Genomic DNA, 26,529 nt, shown 5'->3' with positions numbered 1-26,529 from the left:
TCTGATCCACACAGGGGATGCACCAGGCAGGCCAGGGGTGGGGGGGAGTGAGCCCTCAGGAAGTGCCCAGTCTACAGGGACAGCGGGCCAATGGCTGCAGATAAGGAACTAACTGCTTAGTTAATGGGACTGCCGTGGTTAACAGTCGCTGTTAGAAGCAGTGCACGGTTTGCTAGACTTTCACCCCTGGTAAGCTGAGGCTCCCTTTATTCCTTTCATGAATGTGATCAGAGTGAAATACAAGGAGCTACCAGGAGGGTTTCTCCTAGCCTTTGTTCTGCATTGGTTGAAATATGAGGTCTCGGTTCGTTTTTCCTTGCAGTCTGCACCCCTCCCCAACCACCTCTCTCTCTGAGAAGGGATAGAGCCTGCAGGGTTCCCTGGGCCAGTGGCTCCTGAGGCACACACAGGCCATTATTTACTGATGTTTCGTGAGGCTACCCCATGCCATTTTAAGGGTTGCCGAGCTAAGAAGGAACTTGGAACACTCATCCTGTCAGGAAAAGTGGGCTGTTCCCGCCACCTCTCCTTGAACTTGGCTTGTGAGCAAGCCGCACAGCAACGCGTTTCAGACTCATTTTTCCACGTTACCCACAGAACGGTGTGTCCCGGCTGCCCGGCGGCTGCACAGTGACCCTTCTCCTGGCAGGGACATGAAAGATCAAGTAAGGGGGGCATGCTCCCCCATCCTGTGCGTCTGCACCCTGGAAAAATGTGAAAGTGTTCCAGATGGTGTCCCCCTAGTGAGCATTTCAGGTCTCCTGATGCGCAAGGCCCCCTTTGAAGCCAAGATTCATTGGAAAAGCCCACAGCTGTGGAGACCGAGGATTCCCACAGCCTGGCCACATCCCCTGCATCCTTGAGTGAAGATGGTGGTGCTGCTGGGTCCACACGCACACCAGCCTGGCCCACTCCCTGCACCTGAGGGGTTTACAGCAACCCCGTGCTGAGCAGCTGGAAGCCAGCAACTCATTCACCAAAGGAGGGCATGCCCAGAGACTCGGGGGTCGAGAAAGGGCTTTGCTCAGGTTGCTAAAGAAGGTGTTTGTTTGTTTGTTTTTTTGACAGGCAGAGTGGACAGTGAGACAGAGAGACAGAGAGAAAGGTCTTCCTTTGCCTTTGGTTCACCCTCCAATGGCCGCCATGGCCGGGGCTCTGCAGCCGGCGCACTGTGCTAATCCAATGGCAGGAGCCAGGTGCTTCTCCTGGTCTCCCATGGGGTGCAGGGCCCAAGCACTTGGGCCATCCTCCACTGCACTCCCTGACCACAGCAGAGAGCTGGCCTGGAAGAGGGGCAACCGGGACAGAATCCGGCGCCCCGACCGGGACTAGAACCCAGTGTGCCGGCGCTGCAAGGCGGAAGATTAGCCTAGTGAGCGTGGCGCCAGCCCAGAAGGTTTATCTAGACAGGACCCAGGACTCAGCTTGGTCCTTGTACACAACCACACACACGCATGCGCACGCAGACTCAGCTTCCTTATGTTTCCCATTGAAGGCTGACTGTGTACAAGCCATCAACAATTGCCTGGAGTGTGGAGCACAACGCTCAACTGGTCAGCGACTGACCTGCTCACGACCTGATTTCCTGAAGCTAAGCCACTGTCACTGGGTCAGATCTTAAGGCAGCACCAAGTGTCGTCCTCTAAGCTTTTATCATGGTGAGGCAGCGGGTGAGAGCAGCCAGGACGAGTCAACCACAGGAAGGAGCTGAGCAGGACAGAAAGGCCACGCTGCTGACTTCATCCACCCCCCGAATGCTGTGGGGTGCAGGTGGCCCCAGTCTCCCCACTGGCCTTCAGGGGGAGGCCTTGCTGGCAATGACACTGCCTAGAAGACACGGAATGAATGCCACGACCACGACTCAGGCCTTCTCAGTCGCCTCACCTCCTGGAGGGGTCTCAGTTTGTTCTGCTTTGCCTTCTGTCCTGCCATTTCTCTCTCCTGCTGGCCTCTCTTGGCACAGTCACTTTACAATCTAGCATCATCAAATAAATCATCTTTCTTATTGTTCTCTGCATCTCCCCATCCCGACTGTAAGCACTACAAAGTAGAGACGAGCAAAAATAATACAAGCCACTTGCTGTCAAGGATCCAGGATTAACATCTCAGTGTGTCTACTTGCAGAATATTCTCTGTGCATGTGTGTATTGAAACAAAAGGAGACGGTAATATATATGCTATTAAATAGCCCGCTGTTTTCGGTCAACAACATCTATTTGCCGTTTCAGTAATTTTTAATCTTTTTAGTGCTCACATCACTTTTGTGTTTTGCCAGTTGCACCAGAAATGTTAGTTTCAGCTAGATTGATCAGACCACAACCATAGTCAGTTGTTGTCTCCACTTGTTTTTTATCCCATAAGGCTCTGTAAATATGGCATGGTCTTTTTTTTTTAAGGACCCAGAATTGTAGAAAAATATTTGGGTGATCTCTGTCTTGTGTCTGAATTTGTCTGGAGTGTCTTATCGTCATTTAGCTTGCTCCTGTGTCCACTGTGGAGGTGAAACATAAAACCTGGTGGCCTCTGGCCGGCACCAGAGGATTGGCTCACTAGGCCAATCCTCCGCCTGCGGTGCTGGCACACTGGGTTCTAGTCCTGGTCGGGGCACTGGATTCTGTCCCGGTTGCCCCTCTTCCAGGCCAGCTCTCTGCTGTGGCCCAGGGAGTGCAGTGGAGGATGGCCCAAGTGCTTGGGCCCTGCACCCCATGGGAGACCAGGATAAGTACCTGGCTCCTGGCTTCAGATCAGCGCAGTGCGCCGGCCGTAGCACGCTGGCCGTGGTGGCTATTGAGGGTAAACCAAAGGCAAAGGAAGAACTTTCTCTCTGTCTCTCTGTTAAAAAAAAAAAAAAAAGACGAGAGAGAAAAAAACCTGGAGGCCTCCAATTGGACGACCTCCCATGAACGTATCAGAAGTGTAGACTGTGCAGCAATATATCTGAAACTCACTGTCTGTTTGCTCTGAACCTGGTGACGGCCAGCACAGCCTCTGCGCTAGGGCGATGGCGGTCTGACTGCCCCATTCTTCAGGTGTGCGTACCTAACCCCTAGCAACTAGAAAGCAATCCTGATGGCTCCCGAAATGTGTGTCCAGTTGCCCATCAGCCATTTGCTTAATGGTTTCAACACCAATTCGTAACCCTTTGGCTGAGTCAGTATCTTAATTAAGGGGTTTTCAATGATGCTTTTCTGCACCTATCATTAGAGCACAATCATTTTATTGACTCTTCCCTTTCATTTCTTTATCACGGTCCTCATACCTCAGGACGGAGAAGGGTCTGAGGTGAACCTGGCTACAGATGGTGCCATCCTGGGACCGCCCCCTTGGGTGGGTTTCTTCCTGTTGTCACACACGTGGTGTCTTCCTTCCACGGTGAGCACCATAGACCTCATGCTCTGACTTAAGCACCTGGTGTGCTGGCCAACTGACGCCGTCCAGCTAGAGCTGACCGTGCGTGTCTCTTTCCAGCTCTTTCAGTGTAGTTCCTCGCAGTTTGCCATGGTACAAATATTTACACCATGAAAATCATCAAATGCTACAATTTGGGTCTCCTTTTCTCTTTTGAGACCTCGGTATTCAACATCAGCCCACCATTGGTTTAAGCCATTGATATTCAGACCTGGCTGAAAATCAAAATTGCCTGAAGAATTTTCTGCAATACAAATTTCAAAAACTTACTGCTCACTGAACCGAACTGGAAACCCTAGGTTGGAAGCTCCACAAGTCTGTGTCTTTGATAAAACTCTGAAAGTCACATTTGAAGGTCTGAGGTCAAACGTGAGCTCTAAGAAGCAAACATTGCAGATACGTGCAGATCCATCTCACTTTTCTGAGTGGTTCTGGGTTGCCGTCATCGCCGTCTGTGCTCTGGGGGGGATGGCGGAGCGGGGGGACATGTTAAGTCAAGGTGGCCCCATTATTGAAGATGGTTTCTTTTTCCCTGCCTGCGGGCATCCATCACACCACCTTTCCTCTCTGCCACCGCCTTTGCTCTGAGTCCTTTATCCCATTTCCAAGACATCCTCTGTCTGGCATCCACCTAAATACAGCTGCACGGGGGAGGGAGGCAGCGGCTGCATGAGCAATCTTCCCTCATCAATCACGGGGTGAGCCACTTCCTTGCAATCTAAACATGAAAGCGCCCGCCCCCTCTTGGGTTCAGGGTGTGGGCAGGGACACAAGGGTTTAAAGGAAAAAAAAAAACATTTGGGGGCCCAACTGGGAGAAACCCCTGCAGCATAATGTCCCTAATTACACTTTTGCTATTTTTCACTGAGCTTGGTGGTTCTAGGGACTTTTGCCTTTTGTGTGTGTGTGTGTGTGTGTGTGTGTGTGTAGCCAAAAGGAGTTTTCAGCTACAGAGGGAGCTACCTAATCAATTTCCTTGGCCTGTGCCTCGTAGAATCCAATATAGCACAGATACAGGACAGTGATAATGGTTTGACACTCACCGCACGTCTGGGGGCTACAGAGCACTGTGGAAAAATGTCACGCCCAGATGAGTATTGTTGGCCTCTGGTTCCAAGGCAACACCAAGAAAACACCGCGGTGTGATGAGAATCCCTGTTCCCTCTGTCGATATTTTCAAGATGGTTCTTCCTCCCCAGCAGGTATCGATTGTGTATAGGTTAGGCCCTCCGTGCCATTTGTCATTTCTGATATAATATCATGTTATCGTTTAAAGCTGTAATGGGAGAGGTGTCTGTGTTTAAAGCAAACCGGTGTCTCGAGCGTTGATAAATGGCTCAATGGGCTTTGTCTCTGCAGCACTGAGCCGTCGGCTTGCTGTTTGCTTTACCTTTTATCCAAGAATAACTGTGTAAGGGGTTCTGGAAGCGAGCAGGATGGTTTTGTCAGATGTGGTTCGCGGCGAGCAGGGTGGTCCTCCAGCGCGGCTGCAGGGTTTTAGCACCCGACAGGATGTTAGCAGGGACCTGTGTAAATCTGAAGCAACTCAGGCTGCACACGGCTGCTCTCGCTGGGAAAGTTCTCAGCACTGTTTCTTTTCTTTTTTTTTTTTTTAAGGTGAGAGGACAGGAAATGCTGGAGGGAGGGGAAAAAGCAGTGTGCTTCCAAGGATAATTTACACCATGGCTGTGAAGTGAAGCGATTTGAGGGAAGAGGGGGTGCCATCATCAGGAAAGATGGGGGGTCGGGCGCAGGGGCTGCCCACCCTACGTGCACATCCCCAGTCCCCTGCCTCCCAGGGACACGGCGCACTCCGCACAGGTCATTAGGACCTGGAAAATGTGGCTAGAGCCAGTCTAGAAGACTGTCCCCACTCCTGAAGGAATTCGTGGGTTGCAATCAGGGTGCTGAACCCAGCAGAACGGGCAGTTTGTCAGGACACACAGCGGCAGTTTTGTGCTCACAGAATTCACCAGAAGCAAAACGCTCCGCAGGTTCAATGCGACTTTGCATGGCAGCAGGGGTGGCCCCTTCGTTCTGCCCTCTTGAAGGGGGAGGGGCGGGCTGGTCAAGGATCCCATGGCCAGGGCGCAGCGTGCGTGTCCCTTTGGTTCGAAATCTGAGCGGCCTTTTGGAGAAGTGTCCGAGGTGAACCTGTGCTCCTAGCAGCGGGCTCGTCGTGAGATTTCCAAATCTAAGTGAGAAGTCTCCGCTCAGACACAGGCCTTGCCAAGAACCCGGCCCTCCACTTAGAGTTCCACGAGGCAGGGTAGCTCTTTCCTGGTGCGTCCACACTTGCTCCGTGGTGACTTATTTAATGAAATGCTAGGCTGTGGGCAGAGTTTGTAGAGTCTGTAATGGCCATGAGACAGAAAGAGAGGCCCACAAGCCTTGTTAGGGTTTAGTATTCATCAACAGAAGAAATGGGCCCAAATATGTATATAATTAGGAATCTGTGTCTCACCCATCACACACACACACACACACACACACACACACACACACACACGTAGATGCATAGCAAGAGAACTCCATATTCTTACGGATGCACTGTGCCCATGAATCGGTTACCTAAGTGATCAGCAAGGTCCTGTAAATTTGTCAGCCTTTTCAGACTACATGCCTGCTACATGCCAAACACTGACACATCCATGCACTCTGTCCTCATCGCATCTCTTTAAGGAAGCGTGAGTGTCCCCATTCCTCAGATGACGAGGACAAGGCTGGCAAGGGCTGGCGTGATTAGCTGAGAAGCACCCGTCACAGACGTGGCGGACTCTCTGCCCACACTGTCCTTAACCGGTCACAAGCAGATTTGTCATTTCTTGCACATGTATGGGATCATGAAGAGTATGCAAACATAAAGGGAAGAATGTCCTCCAGAGACAAGCAGAGTTCCAGAAAAAAATATTCCCAGCCTTTCTCATGAGATTTTTGGAGCAGAGACTCAAATCTTAGATTATTACATTAAAACTGCAAATGCAAATGGCAACAGGAGTGCTTCTAGGGAGAGGTGTGGATGGTGGGGGTAGGGGTGGGACTCCAGTGCACAGATCCCAACTCAAAGGAAACGCTGCTAAGCTCCAGCTGGTGTTGCACACATCGGAATAGAGGCCCGGCACTAGCAGGTCACTTGAACGTTCTTTTGTCAGGGAAAATACTCTGTAAAAATGTTAATGATAGTAGTATCTCACATAGATATTTTCAGTATCAAATATATTATTATTGGTACCGTGCTGAGAATACTATAGTGTTTGAAATAATGACTGACATGCGGGGAGCACTGGATTTGGCTCCATTGTTATTGATATCATCACCATCACCATTACCGTCATCACTTCTACATCTAGAACGTAAGTTCTATGCAGGCAGGAACTGTACCCCAGTGTGCAGCAGCAAGTAAAGAGCTCAGGAAGCATTTATGTTTGATATTAAATTTTGAAGAACAAGTACAAAATGATGCACTTCTCACTATATGATTAGTTCTTTTTTTTTTTTTTTTTTTTGACAGGCAGAGTGGACAGAGAGAGACAGAGAGAAAGGTCCTCCTTTGCCGTTGGTTCACCTTCCAATGGCCGCCGCGGCCGGCGCACCATGCTGATCTGAAGGCAGGAGCCAGGTGCTTATCCTGGTCTCCCATGGGGTGCAGGGCCCAAGCACTTGGGCCATCCTCCACTGCACTCCCTGGCCACAGCAGAGAGCTGGCCTGGAAGAGGGGCAACCAAGACAGAATCCAGCGCCCCAACCGGGACTAGAACCCGGTGTGCCGGCACCACTAGGTGGAGGATTAGCCTAGTGAGCCGCAGTGCCGGCTTGATTAGTTCTTAAATATCTCTTTGTGTAGCCCTATCAGTGTCTGTCTGTCTGCATAGGCGAGTGTGTGTTTGTTTGTCTGTCTCATTAAGGTAAAACGAGGCTGAGGATCGATTGCCAGGAAAGCTGGTAAAATGGCCAAGTAGGTTACCCAGCCTGCTGTTCCCTTGCAAGCTGATGCATGAATGTCACTGAATTGCAGCCCCCGTTAATGACTTGTACCAACAGGGTTCAAACGCAGGCAGCGGCGGCGGCGGCAGGACGGCTGTAGTCATCCTAATGATGCGAGGTGATGCTGCCTCTGCTCCTGGGCAGAATGGAAAATGGAGAAGAAAGCCCCAATCGGTGTGCAGAAGTGCCGTTTGCAACAAAGAAATCCTGCCATTCCAAACTGTCGAGACCTTTAAAAATAAAAGATGTGCTGTATTTCCAGCACTATTCAGTATTCATGAGGCTTCGCAGCTTGTTGTAAGGCAAGATGAAAACAATACTCAGTAGATTTTCATAAGTGACATGTAACTGTAAGATTGATAGATGATGCAGTTTTAATATATGTGAAGTTCAAAACCAACATAGAGGCTTCAAGGTAGCTGCACACTGTGTTCTCAATCCACATTCCTTCCAGGGGTGAACCCCAGCCTCCCCCCAACTCTTCAGCATCTCTGAGACAAAAGGTAGCCATCACCCTAGTGAGGGCAGAATTTCCACCAGGCCACTAAGGACCAAGGATGAGCGGGGGTCCTTGCATACATTTTTCTCTTCAAATTATTGCAGTGAGTCATGTGTGGTTAAACATCACTATTTACTTTAATTAACCAATAGCAAGGAGAACGGTTAACCCTCCTGCTGGTCCAGGGAGCCCAGACGGTTAGCTACGTACTGGTAGCTTCCTAAAAAGTCATTATTTTACACCTCATTTTTTGTTGGCCACTCAGGTTTTATTTGTTGCACACATAGATAGAAATGATATGGTTTTATCACACACATTTATATATACATAGATATGTTATACGTGAGCTATCTCCCTATAATATTATTGCCTATTATAGTAAAATGCATACTGTGTCTGCAGTTAGTTGCTTATATTATCCATAGGGAATTAGAATGAGCATACAGGGCTTCAAGAGTTTTCCTGGTCAGCCTCAGAGAAGAGGTACTGTTTGGATCCCCTTCCATGAATGTCCATGAACGGAATGTTAGAAAGAGTCAAACTACATATCTTCGTTTTTGAACTCTTTACTTTTGTCTTATCACTTGTTGCCTAACACCGAATGAATGTGAGGACCTGTCAGATACTGAGCAGGAAGTGCTGTAAGGAAGGCTGACACAGACACAGCGAGATGGCACATGCTACAAAGAAATGTGCATACATGCCAGCGGGCACGTGCACACACACGATGGTTTCAATACATGCAAGTTTTCCTTTTTCCTTTTGTCGTTTTCTCTTTGGGGGTAGGGGCCTTGGATTTCTTGAATTTTTATTTTGGTTTGGTTCCAATTAGTTCAAAATGGACAGAGTTAGAAGAAATATTTTTTTTTGTCATCACAATGACAGTGACCACTTGGTAACAACCAGTGCTAAGAGGATTTTTCATGCCCAGCAACCCTACATGGAGATATTATTGGCCTGGTTTTAAGGATGGGGAAACCAAGACTCAGAGTAGTTAAGAAGCTTACCCAAAGTCACACAGCAACTAAATGTCAAGAGATTGCTTTTCACTGCACCTGCTAGAGGGACATCAGCAGGCCACTAGTGTCACGGGATCATGATGGACAAATTGGGGGTCACTGCTATTATCCTTCCCTGGTTCTAAAAAGTTGCTTGAGGCTGTCAAACAAGAAGGCTTCCCAAGGACAGGGACCTCCTTCTGATTGTGTTCAGCTCCCAGCACAGGGCCTGACACCACGCAAAAGCTTGCCAAGTATAGGATGAAGAAGAAAGGGAGAGAAGGGCTAACAAGGTGACTCCCTGGTGGGTGTTTGGGATAAAAGACAGGCTTTCTGAGTTTGAAATGAGCACAACATCAAGGACAAGTTGCTGGTCTGTGAATCAGCTGCCCAGAGGGTGGGACGCAAGGAACAGGGCCCTGCTGGGTGCATGTCCTGACAAGAGGGGAACAGGGAAGTGCACCAGGGACGGTGACGTACCCCCAGGCACCCAGCTTGCCGGGGGCAAAGCTGGGATCTGAAATGAGCCTGGGTCTTTCTCTCCTATCTTGAGTTTACACCTCCTGATCAGACCTAGATAATTTTCCCAACCCTTCCATCATTTGGGTTGGATCCTGCTGAGAAAGATGATTTTCCCAGAGCTAGAATACAAGATTCTCCAGGTTGAGATGGATCTAAGCCATAGATGCAAAGGTATCCCTGACTTACAGGTTGGAATCTTCTAGAATCTTTGCCTGTGGGCACAGATGCTAAGCAGTCAGGTGGACACGGTGGTGAGCATGTGTGCTCTCTTATGACATCTGCCAGCGCTGAGCTGGAGTGCAGAATTGACCCACATGCACCATCTGTAGGGGACTCAAAAAAGGTCCTCCTTGGGACAAAGGATTTCAAGGACAGGCTTAAAAAATACTGCTCATGGTTTCTTGTACTCCAGGAAAGGATCTCACTTAAACTCCCAGGGATTTGGAGAACACTGTGAAAATGTTTCCAGTCTCCTCATTCCTACTTTCTTTGTCTCCTTCTCTTCCCCCGGGGTGACACCTGCTCAGACACAGCCCCATTCACAGTTCCCTAGAGATGACAGTAGGTATCCTTAGGGGACTCACACCCAGGCAGCGGCTGCTGTCATGAGCTCTGTGCACTTTCCTTGCCCCTCGTCACACCCCCTTTTATAACGTCTGTGAAATGTGCTCTCTCTTACATGTTGTCTGCCTGTGACACTGTCATCTAATCACAGACTGGGACCAGATCTGTTTCCTTCATCGTCGTATTCACCAAATCTAAGAACAGCATGTCTAGAACACAGTATTAGGGGTGCTCTAGGGTCTAGGTGGGGTTTGGTAAGCATTTGTTGAAAAATCTAGATTATTCTGGATTATTGTGTTCAGCACCCACGGCCGGCAGGCAGGTCTCTCTTGAGTCAAGGGGAAACCTGTCTTGAGTTGAGAGAAGGAGGGCTGCCTTCCTGGCTGAACCCAGGGAGGGCGGGGTCTCTTTCTCTGGTTTCCCGGGTAAGGAATAATGCCATGGAGCCGGTAGGCATCTCTCCCTGCCTCTCAGAGCTCTGACTTTGGAACACGAGTGATAGCAGTGGACCTCTTTGTGTCTCCCGGCCACCTCTGAGGAATCATTTATCGGACCTGGGCGCTTTCCCGACGAGAAACACCGCCTGGGGCACGGTTTTCAGCTGATTCCCTCCTGAGGGTCGACATTCGAAGGATGGCCTTCCCAAGGTACGAGGGCTGGATTCTGGGCCAGGTCCCCAAACTCTCGTTTTCTCTGGTTGGTGTGTTTGTTTTGCTTTGTGGGACTCTGGCGTTGTTCACACGGAGCGTCTCCTGCCAGTGGTGGTGACCTTCTTGAAAGAGGCTCAAACTCTGATTTGTAATCTCCAAGAGCAGCTTCCCGAGAGGTGGGATCTCCCCACCAGGGTGAATACCTCGAGTTGGCTTTTTTTAATTAAGGCTCCGCATTGTAACTAGTCAATGTACATTATTGGGAGAGTGAATGTCAATGCCACTGCTTTTTCTTTCTCTCCTTTATCTTTGTCAGTGATTCAAAGACATGATTTATGGTTAGTCTCCGACTTTCAGCATCATCCATCAAGTGCTGGTTTCACTACAGGGCTCCACGTTGTAAATCATGCCGAAGGGTTGTCACTCATTCCCTTTAACCCTTTAGGGGGGTGTTTCAGGGTCGCTCTCTGAGAAGGAAACTTTGTAAGACGGAAGTTGAAGGGGCTTGGGCAGTGGACGAGGGCTTGTGGAACCAGTGCCGTTAATTGCTTGACCTAGCGTGATGGTTATTCAGGCCTGGGTAAAGCCGGGGCCCAGCTCCACCCGGCCCACGCAGGGTGCGCGAACCGGCTCCGTGTGACTCGAGCAGCGCACAGATTCCTGAAGCCGCCCTGTTCTGCTTTCGCGGGGTCTGTTATGGATGTGAAGTGCTGACTTTCACTTGGGAATCAATCACGGGCTACTTCTGATTGTGACCTTGCGAAGATTATAGAATCAGTGCAAAGACCCATTAGCAGCTGCTATTTCAGGCCTTGTAAATTAACAGTCCTCTCCTCCTCCCGCTTTTTCTCATGCCTTGCTCCGTCTTCAGCTTTCTGCCCCTGGAAGGTGAGAATGGGGGCAAAAGGGTGAGGCAGGAGACTGGAGCTTGTTGGCGAGCGAGTGCGGCTCTTGGTAGCACCAGAGAGCCCCTTCCACTGCTTCCTGGCAGTGGCCAAACTCGGTTGCCCAGCATCAGCCTTTGAGAGGCCGGCCTCCTGGTGAAGGCAGAGTCCCGATCGCAAACACCGAACGAACGCAGGTGTCCCTCCACCGGAAATCTGCAGCTCGTCATTGAGGGCCATTGTGGAAGATGCGTGTTTGGGATCTCTTTACGGTTCATAGTCAAGTAAAAGCGATTTTATACCACAATTATGCATAGCTCTGTTTTGCCCAGGTAGTGTACTGACAGAATACATGTAGTAAATAAAGGGAAAGTGTGTATATAAAGTCTGAACACACGTCATCCAAACCACGTTGCCCTCTTCCGTGTTAATATATGGGCTCTTCCTTGGGTTGTGTTAGAAGCTCAGGGCTTGGGTGTTTTCTTTATTTTTTTAGATTGTTTATTTATTTGACAGGTAGAATTACAGACAGTGAGAGAGAGACAGAGAGAAAGGTCTTCTTTGCGTTGGTTCACTCCCCAAATGGCCACAACGGTTGGAGCCGTGCCAATCCGAAGCCAGGAGCCAGGTGCTTCTCCTGGTCTCCCACGTGGGTGCAGGGGCCCAAGCACTTGGGTCATCCTCCACTGCCCTCCCAGGCCACAGCAGAGAGCTGGACTGGAAGAGGAGCAACCGGGACTAGAACTAGTGCCCACAAAGGATGCGGGCACCACAAGTGGAGGATTAACCTAGTGCACCACGGCGCCGGCCCCAAGGGCTTGGGTATTTTCAAACACAGCACACCACGTGCTCATCCTCTTTGTTTTTCCAAAAGCTCAGGCTGATGGAATCCCCAGGAGTCGATGCCCCTCGGTTCACCAGCCTGGTGACCCTAAAGGGCCTGTCCTTGACCTGCCAGTCTCACTTTCCAGGGTACAAAATGCTCCGTCTTATTATTTTATCTTTCTGGGAAAGAGCAGAAGGATCTTTTCAAACTTTAAATGACCCAGAGCTATGAATCCTCCTAACAGCCTTGGGAGGCAGGTAAACTGTTGCCAAACTAGTATTTCACAGCGAAGCCCGTCTCCCTCTGCCCACCCCCGGCTCAGAAGTCAGATTTATATGGTATACACAGTGTCTGCAGACCTAACTACAGGTGACTGGGGAACGGGGGCTGCAGATTAATGTCCCCATTCAGAATGATGTATTCTATTTTTTTGTGCTGAGAGCAGCGCCCATGGCCTGCTGGTAGGGCATAACAAGGAGGCCACTCGCATCTCCGGCATTGCAGCCCATTACAGAAAGGACTTCTGTCGGGTTCCTGCTGTGAAGTCAGCTGCCGCCATTTGAATTCCATCGATAAGACGGCTTCCGTTTATGTTTCCATAGATTTCATTATGTCTCTGATCAAAAGAATTTTCGAGGTGCTGACAATGAGGAAGAGAACGGTTCAGCTCCTGAGATCAATAGGCAACTCCAACAGAGGAAGTCTCCTCTCTTAATATTGGCTGTCCCCGGAATAAGGGACGGTTTCTGCCGATCTTACGCTCTGACCAGAAACAGCATCCAAGCCTCGTGGAGAATCTGCTCCTAAAATGCGCTGTCCACCAGTTAGAAGCCACCACCTGGAAGCTCTTAATTAGCCTGCCATCTCAGCCATAAAGCTAGGAGGCCTAATTACGGCCGGCTTACCTTGACCTCTAACTTGAAGGAACTCTGGGTGATAGGCAGGACTCCGGAAAGAAACAGAAAATGTAGCTAAGTTAAAGAATCCCGCTCTATCTGAACCTAGCCCCTTGGTACGCGGCTTCATTTCACAATGTCTGGTTTGATGCATGCCGAATGGTAAATTACCCACCTTCAAAAAACAAGTATATATATAAAAAAAAAGATCTCGTGCACTCAGCAACATGTGGATCCGTGTTTCCTGGTTAAATTCCAGGCCACTCTAATGTATTCTGCTCCAATTTGCACAAGTCACTGCAGACCTGTATTACATGGGGCAACTCTGCCAGATTTGCAGTGGTGGCAAATTGTCCAAATCTCAGGCACACCAACCCGCTGAGAGGAAGCCACGGAAGACGGTTCAGTGCCTGCCCCTCTGTGTCCAGTTTCCCCTGGGACTTTCCAGTTACACAGAAAACTCGGAGCCGCCTGTGCTGAAGTCACACTCCCCTTTCCTCCCTTCTCCTCTCTGTATCAGTAATCTTCTCTCCCCTCCACCTCAGCCTCATTTTCATTTCTGTTTTGTCAAATAACAGTGTGACTTTGTCTTTGACATTAAACAGTTGTATATACTTTTAGCGGAGTTTGTTTACTCCATCTGTATTTCCAATCAGCGCGGAAGGTTTACCAAAGCGGTTCATTACTGATTTATTTATGATGTATTTAGATAGCAAATATGGAACTGTCAGCACTTGCTGGCTAAACAGTGTTGACAGACATTAATAACATATGGGATAGCAATGGAATTATGATCTTTAATTTTTTTCTTAATTTTGATCCTCCACACGCAATTTTGGGTTTTGCATTTCTTAGGTGGATGGGTGTGAAGAAGGAGACTTTTAAAGAAACTATGTTTTCTTTTGATTTGTAACCTTTGGGGCTTCCTCCTGGTGACATTAACATCTTCTGTGTCTGTTTAGCTGTTCAATTTAATGGAAGACAAATCCTCCCAAAGGTTTAATTTACTCTTGCAAACTGAAATCACCATATTCACACCGTGGGAAATGGCCCTAATTTTCCCAACCTTCAGTCGCCATCAAGCATATAATTTATTTCTCCCCCTTCAATACATTCCTCATTAGAAAACAAAGTTTTTGATATTTAAATGTTGCCAAGTTCAAACGGAGGAACCTCAGCTCCCGCTCCTGCAAAATGCTGTCTCAGGCATGGCTGCTTCCACCTGCCAGACACCCATTCATCGAGGGCCAGAACAGACAAACATTTGAATTTCTGACCTTTAATTGGCTGCTCCTTTGAGCTTACATGGTTTTTCTCCAGCTGCAAGGGAGGCCATTTTTCAGCTGAGCATGAAGGAAAAACAACAGGTATACTGAGGTTGCCAACAGAATTTAGCCCGTAAGTAGGAAGGCCTTGTTAGCTGGACAGTGACCCAAGCTGCAGTAGGTCCCTGTTGGCCGAGAAGCATTCCATTGTCCTACAAAAATGATGTTGGTTTCCACAAGCCAGTCCTTTCTTTTGAAAACAATATGCAAAGGACATTATACTCACCTAAGACAGAACAAAAGTGTTCTAGAGCAGTGACTGCCCGTGATGGAGCATCCTGGAAGACTTGGTAAAAGCTGGCACCTTCTTGGACAGCATCCACACAAGGATAGTCTCTAGGCTAAAGACTGTGACAGCTTGAGTAGCCCATCCAATGTCCATGGGCCTCAGTGAGGAGCCAGCAATTGTTCCTTTCATCACTTGATTTTTCTGTTTGATGACAGCTTTCCTTTCTTGTCTGATGTCAGGGCCAGAGACAAGGTCACCTGTCTGAGAGATCAGCTGAGCACCTCTGGAATCTCCTTTTCTGTGTGATACCCATGGTTACTTAAGATCCTCAGGTCACTCTAGGGAACAGATGTGAGTCTTATTCCCATTTTACAGACAGGGAAACTGGGGCTCCAGGGGGTAGGTGATTGGCCCAGGGTCATATAGCTAACACTAAGGGAGTCACAGTGGAGTTCTGACAGTCTGGTTGCTAAAGCCAAATCAAATGGTGGAATTCAGCTAAAATGAAGTATGGAAAGCAATTCGTATGCTTTTACCTTTCTGGGCTTTACTATTTTCAAACTGTAAAGCATATTGGACATTATATGGTCCAAATCCCTTATTTTACTTTTGAAATAACTAAGCCCAGAGTAACTGTAAAACTCGTGGCTCAGGGCTAAGCTTGGGCTGGGCTATCCTGACATGGGATCTAATGCCATCTCATGTCCACCATCATCTCAAGGCTTGAGCCTAAGCATATCGGTGGCTGATTTTGAAATGAATCGACATTTTTGGAATATTAATGACAACAGAAGAAAAGGACCAGAGAGCCATCATTGTCTTAATACAATCTTCCCAGTGCCGAAATGCACAAGAAATTAAGAAGGTGCTGTGCAGGGCATCCAAAAGCCTTCCTTAGCCAAGGCAGCTCATGTCAAGAGCCTTGGATGATCACTGTTGTCACACGTAAGAGTGTTATTTGTTAAATAAACAAGAGTCACTATGCACTAATTTCATATGCAGGACCTCTGACCCCAAGAGTTGTATTGTGAGACTTAATAGTAAAACTTGTTCTCGAGGATCACCTCCATTTACTATGTCTCATAAGTTAAAGTTGTGTCTAAGAGCCCACAAGAGATGTACCATCCTTGGGTTCTTCTTTAAAAATAATTAAGTTTCTAAAAGGAAAGAAGGGAGAGGAAGGGAGAAAAAAAAGCAAAATTACCTTCAAGAAGCAATAACAGAACATCCCTGGTATAGACTGTTGAGTTCTCTTCGTGTTTTTTTTTTATTCCATTATTTCTTTTTTTTTTTCTTTCTTTCTGTTTCTTTTTCTTGGGCCAAACAGGACAGAGAGCAGGAAGAGGGGGAGTGAGTAGGAGGGCAGTTATTGTGGGAAGAATTATTATGTTCATAATGTTGTATTTATGAGATACAAATAAAACACACACACACACACACACACACAGAGAAGTGCTGTGGTCAGAGCACATACATACTTCTTCCAATCTCTATCTCTCCCACCTCTGAATCACTAGCTGTGTGATTGTAGACAAGCCCAGCACCCATCTGAGTGTCTCTGTTCTCCCACGTCAATGATTAAGTGATATTGTGCACAAAGCCACCATTGCAGAGCCTGGCACGAAGCAGCCACTCACTGGATGCTCATTTATAGACTCATGCTGGGTATGAGTTTATATAGAACAAAGTCAAGACACACGAATAGTTTCCATTCAGTGGAGTTATCTTCAAGCCCAAGACAGTGAGTCCCTGGCACAACACGCCCCACATATCAGGGTTCTGACTTTTCCTTGTTTCCGACATCTAGACTCAGATTTAAAGGACTCGTGTGATTAGGTCAGACCACTGGATAATCTCCCTCTTTTAAAGTCATCTGATTTGGGGGATCTTAATTACATTTGAAAAATGCCTTCTCAGCAGTACCTAGATTAGTGTTTGCTAGGCTAACCGGGAGAAGGTGTTTGTAGTGTACACCATGGGCAGGGATCTTGTGGGCCAGGAATCATCTTATGATTCTGTCCACCACGGCTTCCGTGTGCTATTCTGCCACATGGGGCTGTGGGACAGTGTCCATGTGTGGTGTCCGTATACGAATCCCCTGTCAGAGTGCCTCGCAGAGCACACAGGTAGTACATTGCACCTGTTGGATCCTGGAAGCGAAAATAAAATCCAGGTATGGAATAATTTGCCCAATTAAGGGAGTTTAGAGCTCAGCTCCGGGAAGAATCGGACATCAGCAAGAACATACTGAACACCAGGACGCTTTGCTAGGAACCAGGTGGTGCCCGGCAGAAGCTGCCGTCGAAGGAAAGGAAGACGTGCTTCCTGGAGGAGGCAGGAGGGCTTCTTTGGAGCGCACGTTGTCTGCTTACGCATCTGCTGTCTCGCCTCTCTTCCCAGCGGTAAAGGTGGTGTTTGAGCTGTGGCCTGCTGGGAGTGAGACGGTGAGCCTTGTGCCAGCCACAGGGTGGGCTCCCGCCTGGTCTAACAGTAAATACAGAGGCCCTGAGGTCGGCCTCTGCCTAAAAGGCCAAGAAACCCCAAGGATACCAGCCAGCCTGAATGCAGCAAGCAAAGAGGAAACAGGAGGAAATTGAGTCAAATTTGTGAGAAATTCGGACATTTGAACTTTGAGTTGTTGATGATATTAAGGGATGATTGTGGGTATAGATGGATCTTCATTTGAGAATGATCGTTTCGAATAAGGAGAGTCGCTTTCTTTTAGAAATGCACACTGAGACATGTATGGATGAAAGGATATGAAGCTGGGGATTTGCTTTAAGTTGATACTGGGAGGGAAATGGTTGGAGTTGAACATGAAGCCTGAATGGCCTTGAGTTGGTCAATGCTAAAACTGATTGGTGGCATGTGGAGGAGGGGAAGGCGTGCAATGCAATTGGGTCTACCTGTGAATACGTTTGCATTTTCCATTTAGGAAATGTTTTAGAAGAAAAGAGTTCGAGTCAAAAGAAATGGCAAGATCCAGATCATGGCGGGGGGGGGGGGGGTCTCACCAGCTGGGGGAAGGGGCGAGCCGTGGGAGACCATCAGAGCAGCCTGAACATTGTCACCTGATCCAACTGACCGTTTTAAAGGCTGTTCATTTCAGAGTGCTCCCGAGACACGCAACCACAACTGGAGGGGCTTACAGCACCATAAACTTATTAGCTTACAGTTTGGGAGCATCGCAGTCCTGGTCTCAAATCCACCTATGGGCAGGGCCACCGCCCTCCGGACGCCCCAGGGGAGAGCCTTCTCCCGGCTCTGGAAGGCTGCTTGCCGCCCTCGGCTCTGGTTCCCAGTATCTCAAGTCAGCAGTGGCACCGCCATGAGCTCTGCTCTGAGCTCGTCTTCCCTTCTCTGACTCTGAATCTCCTGCCTCCCTCTTAGGCCTCCATGGGTCCTTCTCTTTGTGGCCACCCAGATAATTCAGGGTCACCCCCCTGGCTCGAGACCCTTGGTTTCATCACACCGGCAAGGTCGTAGTCACAGGTGCTGGGGGTTAGGAGGTGGACATCTTTGGAGGGCCGTTATTCTGCCTGCCACAGGGGGCAGAGGTGGAGCAAACGCCTTGATCTTGCCCAGCTTCAGCACTATGGACATTTTGAACCAGATTTTTATTGTTGTCGGGGCTGTCCTATACATTGTAAGATGTCCCTGGCCTTGACCCACTAGATGTCAGTAGCACCCTTTCCTCCCACAAGTTGTGACAATCAAAACTGTCCCCAGACGTTGCCAAATGTCCCCTGATTGAGAGCCACTGCATTAGGGATGTCATGGCAGAGATGGTGACAAGTGACCGGATCCTGGCTCTGCTCTGAAGACAGCGCTGACAGGTGCTGCGCGCCTCTCCCCCTCCCATTGCTAACGACTTCGAGGAGCCAAACCGATCCCTTTGCGTATGTGTCGCTCATGTGGACAGGGTGGAAGCAGAAAAATGGTGACAGACCGTGTATCTATTTCATCTTCTCTCCAACTAGGTTTTTTGGTTTTTTTCCCCCTGCTGGAGGACAAAAGCAAAAGCTCTTGTTCTTTTACTCACCACCTACCTCGGTGATTGGAGCATTGTAAAATCTCAGTGAATACCTGCTGGCTTTGATTTTATAATTATAGTCTTGCTACACCTTTGCTTCACCATTGTGGGAGAGGGACTTAATACCCAAGGCATCACTTTTCTTCTAAATGAAATTTAAGACATCGTGTTAGCTAAGGGCTTTGGAATCCTGGCACAAAAGGGATTAATCTAAACACAAAGACGTTGTAAGTTGGTACATGATTCTCTGCAGTGCAGCCATAGAGAGAGTTATTATTAATGACTTTATGTGTCTTTTTAATTAGCAGGAACATTTGCCGAGCACTTGCCATGTACTGGCCATTCAACTTGGTGTCTTACAGGTATTAACTGCACCTTCACAGAAACCTCAAGAAATAAGACCTATTATTAAACCCATTTTATGGATGAGGAACGTAAAGTTAAAAGAAGTTAAGTGACTTTGCCAAGTAACTACAGCACTGGCAGACCGCACTGCTACAGAACTGCGGGAATTCTCTGCCTGGGGGTCTTTATCACATTGCCTCCCTTCTAGCTCTGTTACAATGAAGGGAGGTCACTTTTAGCCTGAAAAGCTAGTGAGACTTAGCCGTTCTCTTGATGCCTTTAGGCTTGGAGTTTTGATGTGCAATCTAGCTTGCAGGATTTCCAACCTCAGGTTGGGAAGAGCAGGGGCTTCCGGAGAGGAATCAGCCACTCCCTCTGTTCACTCTGCCTTTTCCCTGGCTACCAGGGCCATGTTCAAAGCCATTACAGATGAATCATCCATAGGTGGATCAAGCGACACATACGAGCTGTTTGGTGTTTTCCGTCCTTCCCAGTGTGAGTCATTCTCCTTTCTGAGCTGCAGCTGCTCTTACGTAACTCGGCTGCTCCCTTGGAGGAAGCCAGGGGCACAGGGTCCTCTAGGCCAGCTAAGAGGACCAGGGAAGTTCTCAGGTGCAAGGGAGGGGAACCAGGTCTGAGCAGAACCCATTTGAGGTTCTATTTGGGGATCCATTAGCTTGGCATGGGGGATCTCAAACTCATAGTTCTGCAGGGGACAAGCCAGGATGGTCCGTGAGCAAGGTAGACCAGCTGTGAGATGCTGTGGTGTGACTGAGACAGCTGGCGCCCTCTCTCTCCTACATGGTTCCCCCTCAACCCATAGACAGACTCATCTTGCTGTGTTTCTTTAAGACTGACTGACTTATCTGAAAGGCAGAGTCACAGAATGAGTCACACAAACATAGAGAGGGAGAGCTTCCATTGGCTGGTTCACTCTCCGAATGGCCACAACAGCCCAGGCTGGGCCAGGCTGAAGCCAGGAGCCAGGAGCTCCATCCAGGTCTCTCATGTCGGGGGCAGGAATACAAGTACCTGAGCTGTCAGCCACTGCTTCTCAGGCACATTAGCAGGGAGTTGGGTCAGAAGCAGAGTGGCTGGGACTAGAGCCAGCACTCCAGCGTGGGACGCAGGAGTCCTCAGCTCTGTCCACAGCCCATTGCTCTGTTTTATTTATTTATTTATTTTTATTTTTTGACAGGCAGAGTGGACAGTGAGAGAGAGAGAGACAGAGAGAAAGGTCTTCCTTTGCCGTTGGTTCACCCTCCAATGGCCGCCGCGGCCGGCGCGCTGCGGCCGGCGCACCGCGCTGATCCGATGGCAGGAGCCAGGAGCCAGGTGCTTTTCCTGGTCTCCCATGGGGTGCAGGGCCCAAGCACCTGGGCCATCCTCCACTGCACTCCCTGGCCACAGCAGAGGGCTGGCCTGGAAGAGGGGCAACCGGGACAGAATCCGGCGCCCCGACCGGGACTAGAACCCGGTGTGCCGGCGCCGCTAGGCGGAGGATTAGCCTAGTGAGCCGCGGCGCCGGCCTAGCCCATTGCTCTGTAATGCCAGCCCCTAGATTTTGGTTTGGCCGAGACAAACCTAGAAGCTGGATTCTTACATACGATCGGAGCTTTAGATCCTGGTTTTTACTGCATGCCCCAAGCTGAAGCCATCTAGACTGAAAGTGGTTTATTAACCCAGCTTCAGAGACCTCATCTCAAACTCTCCAGGCCTGCAATGTCCAGAGGAGGTAGGCACGTGCCACCTGGGGCTACCAAGCCCTGAGAACGTGGCCAGTCCTAACTGAGGTGTGCTTTAAGTGCACAACACACATTGGATTTGAAAGGCTTAGTCCAAAAGCCAGAATGCGAAATATCTCACTCATTTTTGTATTGATTATATGCTGACATGATACTGTTGGTATATTAGATTAAATAAAATACATTATTAAAATTAATTTCACTCATTTAAAAAAAACTTAGTAGACAGGACCATCTAAAATTATATATGTGGTTCCCATTCTACCCTCTGTTGCACAGTGCTGCTGCAATCTTTCCCGGTCTGGTCATTTTTTTCTGCAACAGTAGAAACATAAAAATAGTCACAGCTACCAGTTACCAAGCACTTAACATGGACACTGGATGAAGTCTGTTTGGAGCTTTCATTTATTTAATCCTCACAATAACTCTTTGGAGCTGTGAGTGTTGTCACCACTTTATAGATGAGAAAATTGAGACTTGGAAGGTTAAGTAACTTGCTGAGTTACACAGTCAGCATGTGAAAGAGTCAATTCTGGATTCATCTACAGGTTTTCAAATAATAAATTCTGAGCAATTAGCCACTGTGCAAACCAAGAAAAACACAGAAATCTGGACAAATCTGAAAAGAGCTGGTGAATGGCTTCAGCTATGTGGCTGAGCTCAAAATAGCATGCATTTCAACCCAAGGCATGGTGGTTTCTCTCCAACCTTGTGCTTGTGGCCAACACTTCATGCAAATTCAGAAGACAGAAAGCATTTCCAAACAGGTGTATTTGGCTTTGTGCAAAATGTACATATTTCTTTCTGCGTTGAGAATAGACCACGTATCTGTGACTTGAAGCCCATTTGAAACGCACAAGGGTAGTTCCAAAATATTAAGACGCTTACTGGGTCCATCTGATGCTCACACACAAAGATCTACGTCTGGATCCCTTTGTGAGCACACAGGCATGGGGTCTGTTTGGCAGTGTTAGACCTCCACCTGCGGGGCTGCCTTGGACATGAGACCCAGACCTGTGCTGATACGTATCCGCATTTTTAAAAAATATATTTATTTTATTTTAAAAAGAGAGAGAGAGAGAAAGAGAGAGAGAGAAAGGTTTTCCATCTGCTGGTTCATTCTCCAAAAAGCCACAACAGCCAGGGTTGGACCAGGCGAATGCAGGAGCTAGGAACTCAATCCAGGACTCCCATGTGGGTGACAAGGACCTAAGTGCCTGCGCCATCCCTTGCTGTATCCCCAGGGTGTGAGTTAGCAGGAAGCTCGATCAGAAGTAGAGCTGGGACTCAACCCAGCCACTCCAATAGGGGAGGGGTTTTCCAAGCAGAGCCGCAACTGCTGCACTAAACGCCCACCCAACTTGTCCACATTTGCACAAAATGTGTTTGGCATGGGTGGATCCCTGTGACTGGACCCGCACCACTGCTTCTCGAAGCCTTCATCTACTTCCAAAGATATCCAGCAAGTGCCTTGTTGTCTTGTAGAAGGCGGGGTGGTCAGTGTGCGCTTTGGGCACAGACAGTCCTGCGCACACTGTGACCCCGATCAAGGCGTCCGTCTCCAGTCCTGGAAGGCTCAGTCTGCATCTGAAAAATAAAGGCAGTGACAATGACCACAGACCATTCTGAGAGTTTGGAGAGAGATTAGGGTCTGAAAACACTCAGCACAGCAGCCCCCAAGGACGGCAGTTTTCTCTATCTGATGATGATGATGTCACTCGCCACCACCCAGGACTAAACTTTGTTAAAGAGCTAAGACAAAGAGAGAGGGGGAAATAGCTCATCTCTGAGCCCCCACGGTCACGGCTCTTTGCATGCGCGGCTCCGCTGCCGGGCCTTTTGTCTCCTTGGGCTCCTGAGCACCGTGCCCCCTTTGTGAGCGTGCACACAGCTGAGAGCCTCTAGCCGCCAGGGGCAGTGGCAGTTGCTGGAAGCCTGGACCATTTTTCTACCTTTCACACTGTCAGTGCCCAAGACCTTGGGATTTTTATAATCCAAATTGATACTCTCTAGGAAATCTCTTCCACTCCAGCTTCCTGCCCTGGGAAGATTCATTTTCTTGCGGGCACTGCTCCAGCCCCGGTGGATAGCAGCAGCCAGGGCTGAATTCCTAACCTTGCCTTGACAAGGTTCCGGTCCCGCTAATTTGAATCTCTCCTAGTTTGCTCCCGTCCACCTGGCGCTCTTTGATTTATCTGCACTTGTTTGTGGATTCACTGATCACTTTCTTATTACTCTTCCACCTCCATCCATTTCAGTTTGCTGTGCCTTTCGGGCGATTTCTTATGCCACCCCTCACCACCTGCTCCCACCTGACAAATTATTCACTCAAACTGTTGCTCCTGACCTGGCGTGGTCTCTTCCCAGGGATACAAATGATGCAGTTCAGGGGGATAATGATGCCCTAATAAACATACAGTTGTTTCTCTTTCAGCCTGGCCTGTTTGAAATTCCAGCAAGCCATGACGGCTCGCTGCTGCCGTAGCACAGACCATGGGAAGGAGGGAAGTGAGACTGGATAAGGGCATCGGAGAGTGGCCCTGTGAGGGGAGGGACATCAGCATCTTGTGGCGGAAGTTAGAAGGGGTGGCGGGTCCCTTGCACACATGTACTTGCATTCTTCAAGTGCCGCCCAGAAGGACAGGAACAGTTCCGAGGAAGACTTCTTGGCTCATCTTCAAGCCACTTTGTCCCAATCAGAGCTGCTGCCGGGATTCTGTTCTGCCTCCGGTCTTCCTTCTTGATTGTTCTGGAGTCTGAAGCCCGCACCGGTATCCTGTTACCTGCCAGTACTCTTTGTGGCTAGACACCACTGATGGGTCTCTGTTTAGTTAACTAGACTTCGAAAGCTGGTGTTTAAGTGGTTTCCAAGATTCATGGCCCCAAACAGAGCTCAGATAATAGGGACCAGCCCTGGAATCCCTCCGTTCCACCCCGCCCCGAGAGTGTTGGGTGTAGACCTGGGGTGAAGTTCTGTGTGCATTGTCATTGTGTCTGAGTACCGTCGCTGTCGCTGCTGGTGGTGGTGTGTGTCCTTTTCATACTCCAAGAAGGTGATTCGTGCCAAGCCAAAATCGGTCAGTAGAACAGGAGGCGCGTGTGTGCACCGGGTGAAGCCAGGCAGAGAACCCCGCCCAAGGAAGGAAGAAGGTGGCCTCTCTGTAGATGGGTTCTGACTCAGAGGCATGGCCGTGACGTTGAGCAGACCCAGGCGTGACCTCCACCTAGAAGTGTGCGTGTCCAGCTCCTAGCGGAGCCGACTTCTGAGCAGCAGACTGACTGACGAGGGGGCTCCTCTTTTACATATTTCTGCAGAGTTTGGATTTTTTATAGGAAATATTTCTCCCCTAATTAAAGAGGAAGAGCAGGAGGGGAGAAGAGAGAGAGAGAGAGAGAGAGAGAGAGAGAAAGCAGAAAAGGAGGAGAAAACAAATGGATAATTATGCTCTCAGAGAACCGTCTGGAAATAATAAAAACAGCAGCAGTAGAAGTATTAGGAGCTGGTATTTATTGAGTGATTTGCTGTTTGCCAGACTCTTCTAAGCACATTATTTGAATTGAGTCATTTAATCCTTGCAGTAACCCTATGAGGTCGGGATTATTATGATGCCAGATTTACATATGAGGAAAGAGGCCCAGAGACTTTTAAGCAACTTGCCCGGGGTCACTAAATAGTTATCCAAGATCTCCATTTAAAATTAAACCTCTGATGAAAGATAAAAGCTCTTTTTTGTGTGAAGCAAAGCAAACCAAAGCCGGAGCTGAAGAGATGCCCCTCCCAGGGGAGCCAGCTCCATTAGGCACCACAGGCCTGGAGCCCACAAAACTTTTAGAAGCCTTTAAAAATATTTTAATTTTTTTCTTAAATCAAACTGAAAAGATGAGTTCTCAGGGCCAAAGGAAATGTTTTATTTTTACTGACATCTCTCCAAAAATGAAAGCCTTAAGGCCTATAAAAATATATTAAACTTTGCCTAAAGTAGAAAAATGTAAATGTTGACGTATTTGAAGTAATTGTCTGGAATGTGTCTTAGCATTGATAAGACAGTGCAAGGGGTGGCGTGAAGGCCTCACAGAGACTTACAACTGGGCTGTCCTCTTGTCGCTTTTTTTTTTTTTTAAGATTTATTTATTTGTTTGAAAGGCAGAGTTACAGAGAGAAGGGGAGAGAGAGAGAGAATGAGAGAATATCTCACATCCACCGGTTCACTCCCCAAATGATTGCAATGGTTCTGGTTGGGCCAAGCCAAAATTGGGAGCTTCATCTGGGTCTCCCAGGTTGAGGCAGGGGCCCAAGCACTTGGGCCATTCTCCACTGCTTTCCCAGGGAGCTGGATCAGAAGTAGAACAGCTGGGACTCAAACTGGCACCTCTATGGGATGCCAGCATCACAGGTGGTGGCTTAACCTGCAGTGCCACGTGTTGGCCCCTGTTCCCCCGTCTCACATGGCCCCGAGTCTAAGTCATGTCAAGGGCACGTGCAGTTGTCCCCAACTCTCACCCAGTTCTGGAAGTGCGTGTCTGCAGAAGGGCCGGGTGCCCACGCAGTGCCGCCCTGGCCTATTTAGGCTGTCATCTTCCTGGAGCCCCCCACAGGGAGTCCCTGGACACTTGCAGGAGAGGAAATGAAAGAGAAATGACTTTGCAATCATTTCAAGTGTTACATAAGCAATGACAAGATACTGGCAGGCGCTGGAGTTGCAGCTTGAGAGGGAAAAACATGTTTGAAGAAAACTAATTCTTGTCATATGGCTTCTTTAATGATGATACTAATTCGGAGTAGGCTCCTTTTAATGAGAAGCTGGGGCAAATTATACTAACGAACCCTTGCTGTAAAATTCTTTCTTGTAATTATTCACCAGCACACAAGGCAATTTTAAATGAAAGTGTGATGGATGGACATTAGCTTTTCAAGTTTTAACCCCCAAGTTAGCAGGGGGAGGTTATCATTTATGCAATAATCAGGCCTGTTTCCATTCAAATTGGCATCAAGAAGGACTCCACTGGGTGCTTTAACTGAACAGAGTAGATCTGGCTTCAGAGAGGGCTGGATCCAGGAGCAAACTGCTTTCCTCTGCACTGACCTTATTCTCAAAAGGTCCCCCCTGCTCGGAGGTGAACCCGCAGATCCAGAGCCCAGGAAAGGAAGCACTGCCTTCCCCCAGGGTTCCCAGGGAATTCTGGGACCGCTGATTCTCAGGGCTGGGCCGGGAGCCCATTCCCAGGGCCAGCAGTACAGCAGGTCCTGACACGTGTGCCCAGCAGGTGCTTGCCCTTGAACCCCGTGGCTGGACCTGGAACCCCACTCCAAATAAAACCCAAAGCAAAATCAGAAGAAAGAGCGCAGGACGCTGGGGAAGAAAGTCCCGCTGTGACAGTGGATTGATAAAAAGAGGATGCAATTTTAGCTTTCATTTAGTTGCTGAGTTTCAGAATGTCTTACAAACAACTAAAAAGAAACCCAAAATGTTTAAATACGTTCTCAGATGGCTAGGAGCTTAGCTACCTTTCATTTAAGTCATCGGAGAAAACTGCTTGAAAGTTTGTTACCATTTCCTTGCTTGTGCCCTGAAAGTTCCTGCAGTTTGTGCCTTTTGGCTCTCTCTGAAGGCACAGAGAAT

At 48.6% G+C, this 26,529-nt stretch overlaps 1 protein-coding gene across 15 annotated transcripts in view; it reads left to right on the top strand.

Moving 5' to 3' along the window:
- The window catches only part of TSHZ2 (teashirt zinc finger homeobox 2), a 481,149-nt gene that overhangs the window by 210,737 nt on the left and 243,883 nt on the right, over positions 1 to 26,529 (top strand). The gene's annotated exons all lie outside the window — the stretch shown is intronic.

This window comes from Oryctolagus cuniculus, chromosome 11 (genome assembly GCF_051225735.1).
Source record: "Oryctolagus cuniculus isolate XC-2025 breed Fujian yellow rabbit chromosome 11, ASM5122573v1, whole genome shotgun sequence".
Classification (NCBI taxonomy): domain Eukaryota; kingdom Metazoa; phylum Chordata; class Mammalia; order Lagomorpha; family Leporidae; genus Oryctolagus; species Oryctolagus cuniculus.
The sequence above is the reverse complement of the archived record's forward strand: the minus strand, read 5'-3'. Positions and strand labels throughout refer to the sequence as shown.